General features: G+C 34.6%; 2 long non-coding RNA genes across 3 annotated transcripts in view; one reads left to right on the top strand and one right to left on the bottom strand.

The window, feature by feature from the left end:
- The window catches only part of LOC128250452 (uncharacterized), a 288580-nt gene that overhangs the window by 42681 nt on the left and 227359 nt on the right, over positions 1-18540 (top strand). The window lies entirely within an intron of this gene.
- LOC149131482 (uncharacterized) lies at positions 94-17530 on the bottom strand. 2 transcript variants are annotated; one of them, XR_016237732.1, is made up of 3 exons: positions 14831-17530; positions 2824-6161; positions 94-1293 (listed from the first exon to the last, which is right to left on the bottom strand). It is a non-coding gene; the product is annotated as an uncharacterized LOC149131482 (long non-coding RNA). The 2 variants fall into 2 exon arrangements; XR_016237733.1 differs by having other exon boundaries at positions 5124-6161; positions 14831-17454.

Below are 18540 nucleotides of genomic sequence, written 5' to 3'. Positions count from 1 at the left end.
TGTTTGAAAACATTTACTTGCAAAACATTTATCTGAATGGAAAATTGTATGAAAGAAAATTATTCAAAAGGACAATCATACGAAATGTTAATTATTCTAAAATTTTTATTTTATTTAAACAAAAATGATAAAATTAAAAATCAAGTACACAAATGATATTTATTTCAAATAACTGTTTTTCGAATAACCGTTTTCCGAATAACTGTTTTTCGAATAATTGTTTCCAAGCAAACAGCTTTCATGATACAGTGTTTTTTTTATCAAGATGTGAACAGTTTTGCTTTTGACATAAATTGTGCTTAGAGAAATACATAAGTGCAGGCATTGCTGTGTGGTTAAGAAGCTGGCTTTGCAACCATGTGGTTTCATGTTCAGTCCTGCTGGGCAGCACCTTGGACATATGTTTTCTGTATCCTCAGGCCATCTAATGCTATGTGGGTGAATTGGGTAGACTAAAACTGTAAGAAGCCTGTCATGTGTGTGCATCAGGTATGTGATGCTGACAAGCTACAAAAATAGCAAAACATTGATGTTCATCACTCTTGGATGGGACTGAGGGTGAGTTGTCTTGTCTGTCCATGATTGTAAGGTGTTTTTACACCTGGCACTTTGAATGAGTATTCTCCACTACACCAATAGCAGCTTACCAGCAAATACACAGAACATATGTGTTAAGTATAGACGATTGATAATATAAATATAAATATATATCTTGAAAATTACTTGGTGACCCTGCTGGTGCTACTTAAAAGGCATCCAGTCCACACTGAAGTGATTGACATTTGGAAGGGCATCCAGCCATAAAAATCATGCCAAAACTGCCCTCACCTGTGCTGCTGCCATGTAAAAGGCACTCAGTCTACTTTGCAGGGTGATTGATTTTAGGAAGGGCATCTAGCTGTAAAAACCATGCCAAAAAAGGACACAGAAGCTTGTAGTCTTCTGCCTGGCTGGCTGGCTCCTGTCAAACCATCCAACCTAAGCCGACATGGAAGGTGGATGTTAAACAATAATGATTATGATATATATATATATATATATATATATATATATATATATATATATATATATACACACACATACATACATGTGCGTGTGTCTTTGTGTTTGTATAGTGTTTGTCTCCACCTTGCTGTTTGACGAGTGATGTTGGCTTGCTTATGTTTCCATAACTTAGTGGTTTGGCAAAAGATACTGTTAGAATAAGTACCAGACTTGAAAAATAAGTAATGACATCCATTTGTTTTACTAGACTCTTCAAGGCAGTGCCCCAGCATGGCTGCAGTCCAATGACTGAAAAAATAAAAAATATAAAAAGATATCTTGGACAGAAATTGGTTATTAATTGCTAAATACCTGCAATTTTAAATAAAAAAAATATTCGGTATCCATATTATTCAAGTTTTTGATCTGTATCAGCTTAATGTTGTATCCAGAAACAATTTACTGATTTACAGCCATGAAAGAAAACAACTAGAAACAGTTGAATGTCAATGTATAAACATATGTCATGAAGGAAAGGATTAGGTATTGATGTTTTAGAAAATATGTTCTTTGTCAAGATAGATAAGTGGAGAAGAGAAGGGGAAAAAATACAGTTTGAGAATGATAAATGTGTGTGTGTGTGTGTCTGTGTGTGTTTACACATGCAGAGTGAATAATAGCTGGATAGAAGCTTTATACTACATCAAACAACATAATGAGAGTTGCTATAAATCTAAGAACAACTGTATACTGTCAGCAAAATTAAAAATGGATGGAAAAAAATACTTCATTTATAAACTAGACCACACATACACACTTAAGTGTATAACTAACTATATAAGTGAATTGTGGAATAAATAGGCTCATTATTCACAGATGGATAAATTTGTACTTGTATATGGTTATGAGTAGCTGCTAAGTATAATCTAAATGACCAATTTGTAAGTTACTAAATATATGCTCAATCAGACTACATAAGATTGTAGTTAGTTAGTATATAGACTATATCACAATTGAGTCTGTTTAGTAGATGTGTTACACTAATGCCTCCCATGCATTATAATGAATGCAGTGGGGCTGAACCCAGAACCATGTGGTTGGGAAGCAAGCTTCTTAGCATACAGCTATGCCAGCACCTACAATTAAACTACTTTTATTATATTTTTTCTGTGAAAACAATCCCTTAAAGCAAGTTCCTATGCAGCATTAAAAGATTAAGAATGAGATTAGAGGTGTCCATTTACTTGGAAATAATACTAAATGGAGAAAATAAAATGATGAAAAATTACTGTCTTAAAGCTGGAAGGGAACTATTTTAGAAAAAAAAAAAATGCTTGATATTTTGGGTCAGTTAATTAACATTTTTAAGAAAAATATGTAGTTTCATTGAAATAGAAGTCAGGTCTATATTTTCCACCATTTGAGTAGAGGTATTATAGTCTTCCCATTCGTCTATCACAGACTGAACGTCAAATTTTTAGTAGATTTTAAATGATTCTATAAAAAAAATCATATACCCTCTAATAGTTACAAGTGGGATGACTGGAGGTGGGGAGTAGTAGAGAGACATGAAATGATATTAGATGAGGTGAGATGAATTGTTAATGGGGATGTAAGTGTTAGGATCCAGGTAAGAATGGAAGAAAATGTCAAGTGTGCTATCAGCTTCTTAAGGTCAAGTGAGGGAGTCAAGCAGGCGTTGTGACACAGGCTGAAATATGGCTATCAGGTTACAAACAAATAAATAACGAATAAAATGAATAAATTAATAAATAAATAAAATACAAAAAAAAAATCTGTGATATGAATTTATTAGGAGTTAGTGAATGAAAAACTTACCTGAAATATTTTTCAAATGTAATTCACCTGGCCTGTCAGCTGGCCTTTCATTGTTACATCTATACTGGTTTCTCACATTCAAACTGGTTGTGTATTGTTTGCCCCATTATCTAATCCTATTGATTGTCTTTTGCTTGTCAACTTCTATTAGTTGTTTGTTAATTGTCTATTAGTGTTAAGTTTCCACTGACTGATTACTGGTTGTCTGCCCCTATTTGGTGTTCACTAGCTGTCTTTTTTTTTTGTTTCTTCAGTCTAGCTTGCAGAATTTAGAGAAGGAGCAGTTCTCCTGACTTTTGCAGGCCCTCTGAGACCGTTGAGCTTGGTATTAATATTCTGTTTAATATGATGCAGATCAACACTTGCAGGAAAGAAATATTGGAATAGCAGGCAGATTAGAGCAAAAGGAGGCACCATACAGAAACAGATGGAGCTTATGGAGTCAGTGGATACCAAACATAGCTATAGAGCAGTGACACTAAAGCAGTAGATTATCAGTAGACACCAAGCACAGGTAGACAGCAGTGGACAACAAACAAGAGAGCTAGTGAACATCAAGTAGGGTAACAGTCAATAAGTATATAAAAGGTAGATGGCTGGTGGACACTAAACAAAGGTAGACAGCAGTGAACCAGTGGACAGATACGGTCTACTGTATTTAGTGTTCAAAGATATCAGATAATCATCTTTAGTTGTTGTTTAGTTCTAAGTTATGACTGCTGTAGTGGAGGTGCAATGGCCCAGTGGTTAGGGCAGCGGACTCGCGGTTTCAATTCCCATACCGGGTGTTGTGAGTGTTTATTGAGCGAAAACGCCTAAAGCTCCACGAGGCTCCGGCAGGGGATGGTGGCAAACCCTGCTGTACTCTTTCACCACAACTTTCTCTCACTCTTACTTCCTGTTTCTGTTGTGCCTGTAATTCAAAGGGTCAGCCTTGTCATACTCTATGTCACGCTGAATATCCCCGAGAACTACATAAAGGGTACACGTGTCTGTGGAGTGGTCAGCCACTTGCACGTTAATTTCATGAGCAAGCTGTTCCGTTGATCGGATCAACTGGAACCCTCGACGTCGTAAGTGACGGAGTGCCAACAACAACAACATGACTGCTGTATTTTTCAAAAAGGAAAATTACAAATCTTATCATCTTGGCATAGAGGTCCAAAATCACATGCCTGTAGGCATGGCAGAGAGAGGGAGAGAGAGAGACAGACAGACATTGTCTAAAGTGACTTTGCTTTTTAAAGACTGTAGTGTGTGATTTGAGAGATTTTGGTATTATTTGTAGCAGTTTGAGCAGGCTTAATCATATTTAGTATTCTGAACCAGCAAACTAGGGATTTATTGGCCATCTCCTTGAACCCTTAGCATTCAGATTTCCCTGTCAAATGTCCCACTTATTTATTCACATTGATATGAGTTAGTTCATGCATTACTTTGTAGCTTTGAAATTCCAGTGATGTGAGTGTCTATTTTTAGAATAACACTGTAGGGTAGGTGCGAGAGGGCAGATCTGGCTAGTCTCAAGATAAAACCAGTAGAATATTTTGGCCGGATATGGTCAGTTAAAATGCTAAAAGTTTAAACTATATTCATTAAAAATTTTGTCTGCTGAAGGAAGCATACAAGTGGAATATACTAAATGAAATATCTCAAAATCATTACAAAATGTTATAAAATAATTTTACAAACTATAATGTTGATAAGCAGAGAAGTGTGTATTGGGAAGTTCCTAAGCTGTAAAGTTGATAATGAGGATGATGATGATAGCCGTGTCTGCGCCTATGTTAATAATTATTTAGGACATCTTATTTTGATTAGAAATTTTTAGATAATAAATATATTTACTGTCAATGATCTACAAATGAAAAAAAAACAAAACAAAGACTATAGAAATATTGGTGTAAAAAAAAACAAAACAGAAACTCACAAAAAGATTGTGAAAAACCTTTCTTAGCATATTCTTAAAGGAAATAAAATCAATTATGGAGATCATAGCCATTATAGAAAAGAATCTAAAAAATGAAGTATTTAAGAAAAAAGCTAAATTACTTCTATGAAAATAGTATCCTATTAAAAAAATATCAAAAACCAGTTTCCAACAATTTAATTTCCAATATATTCTAATTAATAAATCTTTTTCACTATGACACAGAGCCTGATGACGTTCTACTTAGTCTCAAAATATTGTCAGCAGACCGATAAATATGCAGAATATTTCATTTGATCTCTACTTTGGAAGTGAATACTACAAGAAGGTGGAAGTAATGTTAATTACTACAAATTACTTTTGAACTTACTAAACTCTACTGCCATCTTCCACTATTCATCAGTAATCTCGTCCTGCTTATATTTTATTGCTGCTGCTGCTGCTGTGTTCTTCTAATAAATATGCAAATTATTAATAATTTTCTTCTCTTAATTTATACTCATTGTTGTTTCCCTAAATTTGAAGTGCTTCGTAATTTCATCACATCTTTAAGTTGCGTTTGTGTAAAATACTGCAAGTCTTATCTGTCTACTGTTTTTTAAATGTAATTAATTATAATTATTATAAACAACTTGGTAGCCAATTTGTAAAATGTTTTAGATGATTCAGACAGAATTCTTATAGTTTTAAAAATATTTTTTGTTATTTTTGTTTTTATTTTTTTTTAACCATTCCTTAGTCGAAGAATATTGTTGTGTTTTGGGTGAGTCATTATGCCAATAATGATAACACACACAGGTTCAATTCCACTTCTTTATTGCTTGTCAGTTGGTTAAATATATTACCAACTAACTAATCAATCATTTGTTTAATGTGTTACTTAATCAATTTGTTTGTTTGTCTGTCAAAAATCTAAGAATATTTTTTTATGCTTTTACTGGGCTATGGTTGTGCTGGGATACTGCCAACGGAATGAAGCTGAGGGACAAACTTTGTTTTGGTAATGTTCTATTTGAAAATGACTGCAATTTCAATATTTTGTTCTTATCAGTCTGTATCTACACAAGCTTTACAGAGTCTGATTTTTGGAAGAAGAGAACTAACTCATTGCAGGCAAAATATCTCTTGACATTTTCCATCCATTTATTCTGGCACGAGTTGTATAGGTCTGTAACACATCATTTCTGTGGCCCAGTTCTAACAATACTAACCTATTTAGGATCTTTCTTGTTGTGCTTTGACTGGTATCTAACACCAACTCTGTACCTTTTCTCATCCAGCATAGACAATTCATATTATAGTTTTCCATTATATATTGGCATGAAGCATGAAATCATTGAGAGTAGAAACAAAAAGTTGAGATGCTCATGGCTTTTTCATAGGAAGAAATGGTAGGAAGAGGTTCCATCTGAAATAAAAGAATAAGATAAGATAATTTCACTTATAATGATTACTTTTTTGCATTAGTGTGGGAATGAAACTTGCTTAGGGGGTGCAAACGCAGATCCAAAACTTTTTACAAACAAGGTCGATTTTTTTTTCTATCTTAATATCAAAACAAACACAAAGTGTAATAATTATTTTTATATTTGTACATCAATCAATTCAGATAAATACAATAATGAAAAAGTAATGTGTCAAATCAGTCCAAAACTTTCTATGTTCATTTGTTTTGGCAATGAAGTTTTTCTGGAGGATGCTCAAAGCATTTTCATTGCCCCCTCAAAATTTTAGTGAGTGTGCTTGCACCCACTTCCACCCCCACCCCCCCCTGTTCCTGGGCCTATGCTTCCTTACATACAAAGTGTGTTCCAGAAGTTTTGAGACTTTGCAGGATAGACATTCATTTACTTCATAGAAGTGCAAAAGTGTAATCTCCTTCAAAATAAGATCCTCTAACTTCAGTGCACTTGTAGTGCCCCAGCCACTTTATGAAAACCTCATGGAAGTCCTCCAAACTGAAGGTGTCTATGACCCTTGTCACAGCTTCCTTTACTTTCAGCATGGGGGAAAGGGAACAAGGTCAAGACTGTAGAGAGGGTGTGGGACAGTTTTGATGTCCATTTCTGTCAAAACGGAATTATGGACTGGTGTATTGTCCTGGTGTTCTAGCATTCTGTAATGAAATCTCTTCTGGAACTCCTTCAAAACCTCCACAAAATACTTTTTGTTGACCATCTGACCAGAAGGAACCCGGTGGATGTAGATGATGCCCTTGTCAGTAAAATGATCATCATGAGCTCCCTGGCAGACCTGCTTTGCATGGCTCCTTGTGCCAGCAAAAAACATCCTCACCTCATACAAGTTGATCCATAAGCATTCTGGAGCATTTCATAAATTTCTGCAGCATTTTTGCACTGTTTAACACAAAACTTTATTGCATAGCAAGCTTCTAAATTGCCTTCATGTCCTGACTGCATTCTACAGACTAATCACCTGTAACAAGCAGTGTTTTGTAGGGTATGTTCAAAGTATTGTTACAGCCATCTCCTTTGGTCTGGAATAAAAACTCTTGGCAGGTTAGCTTATTAGATGTATAATAATGATATACTATAATTACAATAATCTAGAAAGGTTATAATTACCTCTCCTAAAAAGCCTCAAAACTTCTGATATATGACTAATGTGTTACAGTGAAATGATAAGGGATGGGTGATAAAAACATAAAAGCTTTATCCTCTGTGTTTGAACAGACACAACTATTTAAATATCTTATCATCCTGAGCTAATCTCCTTCAACTCCATGCTCTGTTAACTTGTCTTTAAATATTTACACAGTAAACACAAGCTTTGAGCTTTTGGTTGGAAAGGAGTAGGGAGAGTAACTTTAAGGTTCATGTGGTTAAAAACATTTCAAACCGGAAAAAAATAAATAAGTAAAGAACAAAATAAACCAGAAGCATTTGGTAGACTAGTATTCTGAAGCTTTTTTTTTTAGTACTATAACCAGTATGAGTGTTGTTAATATTATGGACTTTTTTTTAGAACAGTGGAAGGTAGAAACAGTGGAGCACTTGGCAATTGTTTTGTGGTATTAGAACTGTGGATAGCAGAATAAACAAAATGCTTTGGGTCATCTTATATTTTGGAACTGAAGTTCTGCTGGGGTCGATTTTGACTTTGCTTTTTTTGGTGTCAATGATGTATCAGGTTTGGCTGTGTAATAAGGAGCTTGCTTCTCACCCACAGGATTTCAGGTTCAGTCCCACTGTGTGACACCTAGGGCAACTGTCATCTATGATAGCCTTGTCTGACCAAAGCCATGTAAGTGGATTTGATAGGTGGAAACTGAAAGAAGCCTGTCGTGTGTGTGTGTGTCTGTCTTTGTGCCTATATTTGTCCCATCTCCACTGCTTTATAACTAGTGCTGGTGTGTTTACATCCCCATAATTTAGTGGTTTGGCAAAAGAAAGTAACAGAATAAGTACAAGACTTAGGAGAAAAACGAAAAGTAAGTACTGAGGTCGAGTCATTTCAACCAAAAAATTTCTTCAAAATGGTGCCCCAGCACAGCCATAGTCTAATGATTGAAAGAAGAAAAAGTCAAAAGATTAGGGTTGATCAACTGAATTCTCCCTTCAAATATGTGACCTTGTCCCTGTGTTAGGTATAAATATTATGGACCCTATTATAAAACTAGTTTCATGCATTGTGATTGTCATTGACCCAAATAACTATGGTTTTGTGTATCCAAAATTGCTTTCTTCTTGCTTTGTGTTTCCTCTTGAAATGAATATAAATTTCCCTTTTTATTTCATGAATTACTTTGACTTTCCCAACTGAAAAGGTGAATCAATCTTGTCAAGATTTGAAATTACTACCATACAAGTCATTGCATTGCTCATTTATATATTTATATATATATATAGATATATATATATATATATACATATATATATATATATATATAATATAGATAGAACTGTGCATGCTGCTATTGAGTTATAATCTTTCGTATTTTCTGTTGAGAAATTTCTTCCTTTCTTGTACATTCATTAATCATTGCACACAATTTTCTCACTGCGTAAGATGTTGAATCCACATAATAGGCAGTTTCACATCTGAAGTTGCAATGCTAACACCACTCGTGTAACAAATTGATCATTCCATGTGAATCAAACCACTCGATGTTGAAATCATAATTTAATTCAATATATTATATTTACTTTGATTCTCATCCATTTTCTTAATTTTGATGTTTTCTTTCCTTTAAAGAAATGAAAGACTCTCCATACTAGACAGAATATTAGCGTAATGTTCTCGTTATGTATTCAGATCTGCTGAAGATCTTTGAAGAATATTACAGTTTCCAGTGGTATTTGTTCAGTTCCTCAACAATATTTGGTCATGTGATTTTTAATGTTATTGCAGCAAACCTCTTTTGAAAGAAAGTACAGTTAAAATGTACTTTTCTTTTAACAGTCTGCATATCATTGCTAAGTAAATTGCTTTACCTTACCCTTTAAAATTGTATCCTAGCTTATCTTTGAATGTGCCAAATATTTTCTCAAACAGCAGCAGCATCTTTTGGAAAACATTATTTTTTTAATGTTAAATTAGGAGTTTGGAGAGAGAGAAGTGAGCTATAATATATAGAGATTTGAAAGCAATCAGATACAGATAAAAAATGAGAAATAATATATAGATAAGGAAATATATGTGCAAAGGCAAGTCAATATCTAAATACTTAATGGCATTTGGTTCTGTATCTCCGATTTCTCACATTATTGAGTTTGATTTTCTGCTTATGTTAACAGAAGATATTTAATGCTAGTATTAAACAGGAATTTGTTACCATATCTCTGATGAAATACAGCTTTCTTTCAGTCGATTTTGAAAATAATGAAGAATATGAAATAACTTGGACATTATTCACCTGATATAAGGTGACAGCTGACAGAATTGTTAGCACATGGGTCAATATCTTTCACTGCATTTTTTTTATGGGGTCAATAAAATAAGTATCACTTGAGCACTGGGGTCAATGTAATCAACTAGTCCCCTCCCTTCAAATTTCAGGCCTTTTGCCTATAGTAGAATGGATTTTTAAGCTAATGTTTGAAACAATTTAACAGGAAATTTTGATGGAAGGTTATAATTTGGATCTCTTTGAAACGGGAAATTTGTACCATTGAACCAAGGGGGTTCTTGAGTGGCCTAGTATCACAGTATCACACGGGTTTAGTGGCTTTACAAGGTAACAACCTGATGAAATTTATTATAAAATTACCTTTTTCCAGTAGTTCCACCTGATGACATAAATTCTTCTAGGCTATACCAACACTATGGATGTGTGAAATATATGGGTAATGCTTAAAATAGGGAACATGAAAGTAATACATAAACCATTTTCGACTAGTTAGACTGAGGTACAGTAAAATATCAATCAGTTCTCCACATTATATAGCCTTGCCTTTAAATTCAACATATGTTAAGCAGAATTAAGCATAATTTGATTAGCTTTTCAGTCATGTTGATTGATATAAATTGTGGTTTTCAGGGTTTTCTAACAGAGAATAAAACGGATTTATTTCATTAACAAATCTTCAATTGAGTTGAAATGATTGTGAGGGACTAAAAATCTTCAGTATTAACATGACAAGTAAATGCAGTATGAAGGTCAATCAAAATCAACTGTTTATCCTATAGATAAAATGTGTATGGGATTTTCCTAGAGATAAAACAATGAATGAGCTTTGTTGCTTTCTATAGATAGGCTTAATTCCTAAAAATGTTTCCTGGAAATTTAGTAGCTATTAGTAACAGATAAATGGGCTGAAATAGTACATTGCTTAGCCATTATCTTACCTATCAGGTTATTTTGCCACAACGGGAAGTTATAAAGCTGATTAATTATAAGTAAAATTGCCCAGAATGGCATAATAGCTTAAAATAATGACTTGTTCATGATATGACGAGTGCTAAATGATATCTGATAATTGCGATAAAAAAAAAGTGAAGAAAATAAAGCAAGGAAAAAAAAAAAAAAAACTAAACCTGATATATAATGACTTTGATCTTCACAGGAAGATTGGAAATATGAAGTTCAGTGTAGTTGAATGTGAAGTTTTCCTCTCCAAATAAATCAAATATTTCATGCTCTTTTTAGTACTTAGTATTCTCTTTACAGCCACTTGTTTGTATGCATGTTCGCTTATATTTGTGCATACATGCAAGCATATGTATATATGTAAATACATATTTGCATACATGCATCCTTATATACATACAAGGGGGCACTGAAAAGCTCTTGGCTTTGGGTAAAAGAAAATACAGGAGGATCTGTTAATTATGATTTTATGCAACATATTCCCCTTTCAGATTCACACACTTATTGCAGCTGTCCTTCAGTTCTTCTAAGCCCTGTAAAAGAACTCAGAAGTTTGGTCCTAAAACCAGGCCTTTCACACTACCCATAAAGCCAAGAAATTTTCAACACCCCTTGTACTGGATTCTACAAACAGGATTCCATTTGCTTTCTCTTTTTTTTTTTTTATGCATTCAAAATTATGACTGTTTTGGTCCTGGTGCTACTGATATTGTGAAGCAACGAAACTGCAAACATGAAAATAAAACCCATTTTGCTTGGTATTTGTGCACACTCTTGCTCAATGGCTGTACTCGCATTGTCAGCTGTTGCCTGTTTTGTACCTTAAACTTCAACTCTTATGTGTCCCTGTAAAAATGTCTTGTGTGAAGCCTAGTGAATATTGAGTGTTATTCTCCTGAACTTCTGTGTCCAGTTCATCAGTTTGGCAAAATACCATCAAGGTACACCCTTACATTACTTCGGTGATGTGAAGGTGTCTTATCTTGTTAAAAATAAAACACCACATCTTTAAACTTGTCTTGAATGACTTACATAACAGATTATCATGGGTTAGGGTGCTGAGTTTGAATCCTGTAATAAACAAAATTTGCATTATACTAGCAGAGAAATTGATATCTCTGCTGCTTTGTGTAATTGGGATGTCAATTCCTCTGGGATAAAGCATGGGCCATTCTGCCTAATGTGCAGAATGATATTCAAATACAACCAACGTACACAAGACTCTATGATAAAATAGCCTGATCATATGAAGTTCATTGAATAGTCCTCAGTATCTGGAAAGAACCTCAAGCACCTCACTCTGATTGTAACATGATAAAATCTAAAGAAATGAACGAATAACATGTAATCCTAATCGATGGAATATTTTTTTTTTTTATTGAACTGATATTTTTTATGAGAGCAAAGCTATTTCTAGAATGTGAGGAAAGCAATATTCAATAACTAACAGATGCTACCAAAGTAGTATTTAATATATCCTTTCTTTTGAAGACTACCACAAAATTTATTCTGAATTCTTACAGTGTATATAAATCAGACATATTGGAAATGGATTATTGAAGCTGGACATGTTGATATTGAAAGAAGAAAGAAAAAATGATGATTCAAGTTTGGTTTCTACATATGCTGTATTGCCATTTAAATTGAAATTATTGAAACCTGAGACTGACAAATGTTATGATGTACACTATAATCGTTGAATGTTCTCAAAATAACATATATCACCAGCATTATTTATTTTCCTGCTTAAATATTGGTATAAGGCCACACATTTTGCAAGAAAAACACAGTCGATTTAATTGACTCTAGCACTTGGATTATTCCATGTTCTATTGACCCAGAAAGAAGATTATGGTGGGATTTGAACGCAGAAAATGAAGTGAAGTAAATAAATACTATAAGATACTTTATATGGTACTTTACTAATTTTGCTAGTCCTTTCATTACTGGGTCTTTAATACTGATTTCAAATTTTGGCACAAGGGCAGCAAGTTCAGGAAGGGGGTTAAGCCAATTACATTGACCCCAGTACTCTACTGGTACTTATTTTATCGACCTCGAAAGGATAAAAGGACGGTTAAAAATGGACAAAATGCCACAAAGCATTTTGCCTGGCACAGTAACTATTCTGCCAGTCAGTGTCATTATCAGTTGATCCAATCAACAGAACAGACTGCTCATAAAATTAATGTACAAGTGGCTGAGCACTGAAGACACACATACCTTTGACTAATTCTCAGGGAGATATAGCATAACACAGAAAGTGACAAGGCTGGCCCTTTGAAATACAAGTACTACTAAGTTTTGCCAGCTGAGTGAACTGGAGCAATGTAAGTAAAGTGTCTTGCTCAAGGATACAACGTGCCACTGGGGTTTGAATTCTGAAGTGGTTAGGGTATTCATGATCTGAACAACCACTGAGCCATGTGTCTTCACTTGCAAGCTCTATATTTGGTGATGTACATATAGGGTGAGCTATAATGACATAGAAAGATAACTTAGGTTAAGAATGCCTCATCATTGATTGATGCCTAGAAAACAAATTAATATCAGGGTAGGATAAATAACTAGCAAAAATAACATCAGATAAAATGCAAAGCCGGTGTATTAAAGAGAAGGAAAATAAGTGGACGTTTTGGACTATAGTTCTTTGTCAGGACAGAATGAATGAGAAAAGAAGGAAAATGCAATGAAAAAATATCAGTGTTTGTTCAATGTACCATGTTTGAATGGCAAATGGGAAGTTGTGAAGTGAAGAATTTGGTTTTGTAGGGGTGAAGAGTAAGAGAAATAAACATGATAAACAAATATGGAAGAAGATGGAGTGATTAAGTGAAGCACTTTGTACATTTGACTGAATCATTAGAACATCAGATAAAAATGTTTTGCTGCATTTATTCCATGTTCTGAATTTGGATCCTATGAAATCAAACTTTGCAATGGTCAGGGAAGTATGTATGATGAGCAAAAGTAAATGGTTTATGGGTAATGTGTGTTGGGAAGAGTGGTGAAGTAAATGAAGTGAAATATGTTTGGTGTTTCAAAGTGTGTGTGTATGAGAGAGAGAGAGAGAGAGAGAGTGAATGAGTGAGGTAAGTGTGTGAATATGATTGTGTATGTGTGTTGAGTAGGATATTAGTGGGTGTCTGTAACACTGTTTAGGTTTTAGGGTAGGGATTTGTGGTGGACACAGGTGGTTCTGTGTAAGTGTAGGATGAGAAGATGGGTAGAGTGTGTGTTTGTGGTTTGTGTGCAAGCAGTATGTGAGTGTATAGGTGGAAAAGGAAGTAATAATAATGTGTGTGTGTGTGCATATGTAGGACATGTGTTAGAGGATAGTAAGTCGGTTGTTCAGAACAGCAGAGAAAGCTGCGTTTAAGCCGAAGAGTAATTGAAAGAGCAAGCAAAAGTAAATGTCAAACAGTATTTCTATTGCTCTTGTAGTTTGAGATCAAATTCTGCTAAGTTTGGTGTTACTTTTCCTGTCATTATGTAAAGAAACTGTAGACTTTGTGTGCAAAAACCACACTGAACAGAATTCCAAATGATGTCAGTAGACTACCAGACATAGTACTTCAGCTTGATTTCACCTTCTTGGTCATTTGAAGTTACATATAAAGTCTATAGAGAGATTTTTCTCCAAGACAGAATTCTGCAGGGAATGTTCTTCATATTCTAGTGTTCAGGAATGTGTTAAAAGTCAGTGTACATATCTCTTTTCTGTTTTAATAGTCACTGTTCTGTGTGTGTTTGTATAACATTAAATTCAGTTTTCTAAGTCTTAGCACACACGTACAGCCTTCTAGCTTGCCGGTCCTCAGTCAAACCGTCCATTCCAAGCCAACATGGAAAGTGGACATTAAACGATGATGATATATATATATATATATATATATATATATATATATATATATAACAAAAGAGGAAAATATAGGAAAATATGTTTAAATGCACAAAATTCAATAGTGTTAGAAGTGATCAATAAGAAATGTGGATCCTCAAAGGTTTGGTCATACTGAGTCAAAATTCAATAATATCAAATATGATTTAAATGTTCACAACATTCAATGATATGAAAAATGTGGATCATCTTGTTTAAATGTACAAAATTATATAAATTATTATTCAAAAGTATAAAGACACATGTTTTTTTAAAGTTATTTAGAAATTTAGCTTTGCATTTAAGTGAACTAAAGGGCAATAATATATGGTAAATAAGTATTTCGTGAATACTTTGAAATATATACCTTGTACCTTTATTATCAGATTACGACATCTGATTTTCCAATTTTTCCTTGTGTATCAACACTTCAAAACTGTAAAGTCACTAACACGTTTTCAATTCTTTCCAGATTGTTTCAGAAAATATTTGACTCAGTTGTATTCTCTGTGATCGAAATTACATTCCCAGTATGCCAAAAACTACAAAGTTTTCCAAAATTGAACAGTGTTGTAAGAAGTTAGCTTCCCAGCCATATGGGTCTGTGTTCAGTCCCATTGTATCTTCTGCTATAGCCTTGTCAGTGGATTTGGTAGACAGAAACTGAAAGAAGCCTGTTGTGTGTGTGAGTGTCCCCCCCCCCCAACATCGCTTGACAACCAATGCTGGTGTGTTTATGTCCCCGTAACTTAGCAGTTTGACAAAAAGAGACCGATAGAATAAGTACTAGACATACAAAGAATAAGTCCTGCGGTTGATTTGCTCGACTAAAGGCGGTGTTCCAGCATGGCCGTAGTCAAATGACTGAAATAAGTAAAAGAGTAAAAGAAATGTGATCAGCGGGAGGGAGAGATCCCTGAAGCAGTGCCCTACACAACCGCAGTCCAGTGGTGGAACCAGTAAAAGACTAAAAGGAATTGCGATTTTCGTTCAGTCCTTTAAAATCAATACTATAATTTCGTCTTTGATTCTCGTGTGTTGTCATTGACATTCAAATACACACATAAGTACACGTAAAGGAAACAATACTTGCAACTCAGTTCTACTCCTCCTCTCCCTCCTCCACTTAATATTAGAAAAGGAAGTTTGATAAATGTTGAAACAAACGAACTCGTTGACCTTTTTTTTGAATTTTCAACAAACAGAAATTTTACGAGGTAGGGGTTGCGTTTAGGTCACTGGGTACAATAAAGGAAGAAATTTTACTTTTTTATTTATTCGTTTTTGTTTACGAATTCCGGAATGACCTCTAAATGAAAATAATAATGATGGTAAAATATAAAACTATCAATCAATCCAAAATTGGCATCGGTTACTATGGCACCACAAATAAAATTGTTATTATAGGTAATCTTTATATGGATGTCTTGTTAGAACATTGAATACTACGTTATCAGCCTGCCGAACAAAACGCTTAGCGTCATTTCTTCCGACTCTACGTTTTGAGTTCAAATTCCGCCGATGTCGACTTTTTGGGGTAAGCACTGGGGGCGATATAATCGACTAACATCTTGCCCCGAAAAAAAAAAAAAAAAAAAAAATTGCTGGCCCTCATATAGTCACTTCGTGTATAAAAATACACACTTTTAGGCACCAAGTGCCTATATGAGAACATCTCTCAAAGCTAATGACGCAGTATTCGGTGCTATAACAAGACGGCCATGCTCAATGGGGTATAAAGATTATCTTTTCGTATTAACACTCCTTCTGTCACTAATAAAGTTATATCTGAATTTTATTATAGGTTTAAGGACAATAAAAGTTTTGCAACCACGAAGGGACTTAACGGGGTTTCACTTCAATTAATGCCCCAGTTTTGTATTTCATAGAAACAGTTATAATGATTGGTTTTAAGGTACAAGACGAGGAATTTTGGAGGGAAAGGGTTAGTCAGTATCCTCGATCCTCAGTACTTGATTAGTTTTATTTTATTTTATTGATACTCGAGTAAGGCAAAGGAAAGTTGATCTCAGCGGGATTTGAACTCGGAATGTAATAAACCAGAAGACATTTTCTCCGACATCCTAACGATCCTGTTAGCTAACAACAACATTTATAATGATATTTACCTGTTCTAATTTTGACACAAGGCTAGGCTAGCAATTTTTTTCAGAGTAGAATCACCAGCGGTACTTTTGAGTCTGCTGTAGGCAATACGTTTTTTTTTTTTTTTTTGTGGGATCCGGGGGTGACAAATGGAAGGGCCGTCCCGGGCGGCACATATTCTAGCTACGTTAGAAAGGATGAAAGGTTAGCTCGACCTCGGTGGAATTTGAACTCAAAACGTAAAGAGTTGGAAGAAATGCCACCAAACATTTTGTTCGGCATGCTAACGATTCTACAGGTATGTTGCATCAATATTAATTTGCTACAAAGCATCGGATGAAAGGGGGACATCACAAGATAGGTTACATAAGATGTGAATGGGAATATAAACTAAATCGGATGTAGGAAAAAACTGAATGAGTTAAAATATTTACACACAATATTCAAATATACGGATGATATAATCCGGCTGATATACGAGGATGTCCAGTTAGGCCCAATCAAGAATCTACACTGGTCCAAAATAGGCATGAACACCAAGGGCATTTTCCTTCTCTCAATATTTGATCTCTGGCATACAAATGCTCATAGATATTCCATATACTTCTACCATTTTTGCATAAATAGTTAACGGCTTATGACGCCAAAGAAATAAAACAAAAGAAAAAAACGAAAGCCGAATGATAACCCCAGTGTGCAGCTCTCGGACAGACAAACGGCAGTTGTGAAACAGCATTAAGGCATCCACTACTCACACCAATGTTTTGCACCAATATTCGAAGTTCAAATATCTTAAATATCGATTTTTATTGATTTCTAGCATTGCAGCTCTGCAGATTTCCATGGGAGATATACAGCCAATTGAATTGATGTCCGTATACATATAAGTATTAATTCTATTGATTCGCGAAAGGGTTGGGGTTGAAAGGTAAAATAGATTCGGCTGGGGTTGAACTCAGAGCGCAAAGAAACTCAGTCCAACGCTCTACAGCCATCCGCAAGGATTAATATTATCGACGACATAATCGAGTTAATCCAAACAGTGAAGTAATCATTAATTTATTGTATCTTAGCGAAACAATTAAGACAATAGGAAATTTTAAAATTAGTACATCTCTTCTAACGGGAGTAAAAATAATAAAATAATATCTTAAAATATATTTTAAAAAACATTAAATTTTCAGTTGGAAATATAAAAATATCATTTGTAAAAAAAAGTAATTTCATACTTCTAAAGTTAAGTTAGATTTTGTTGGTGAAATCAATTGGATATAATATATAGAAGCTGACTATTAGCACAATTAGCGTGAACCGGCTTAAGCGGTAAAACTAGTGAGTTTGGCAGAAAAGGTTGTGTTTTACAATATTTTTTTACTTCCGTTTCTTTATATTTTGAGTTCATCATAGATCGATATAATCAGCACCCGCTACTAATGCAATTCTTCGCACGCACGCACACATGCAATCATAAACTCCTTCCGCCCCCGCACTCATCCGACTCCGAATAACAGTCGCCAAGTGCGAAAATTGCGTTCATTCAAAGCACGTAAGGAATCTCAATGTGGTCGCTTGTTCTGCTTGAAAATGCAGCGAAATATCCTTCAAATCATGCTCCATCATCTTTAAAATGAAAGAACATAGTATATCTACAATTACATAATATCCTGTCTTAAAAAAATGAGACAGGTATGCTTGATCAGAGTTAATCTAGGTACACACGTTAGATTTATACTGAATTCATTTCGGTTGAATATGAAGATCAGTCCGGACATTAAATTACCAATCAGGAGCAGCGCAGCTTTCCAATAACTTGGTCAGAAGAAGGGCAACGCCCATAATCTTTTCACATAGTTTCGGTGACACTTGACGAAAAGGGAGGATTTTAATATCCTCAAACTGGAGACATCGACTCTACAAAAAGCATTTAATGGTCATGAGAAGAGTCAATCACCCAAGCTAAATGTGCCAGCA

This window comes from Octopus bimaculoides, chromosome 21, assembly GCF_046866305.1.
Source record: "Octopus bimaculoides isolate indiv1 chromosome 21, ASM4686630v1, whole genome shotgun sequence".
NCBI classification, from domain to species: Eukaryota; Metazoa; Mollusca; class Cephalopoda; order Octopoda; family Octopodidae; genus Octopus; species Octopus bimaculoides.
The sequence above is the reverse complement of the archived record's forward strand: the minus strand, read 5'-3'. Positions and strand labels throughout refer to the sequence as shown.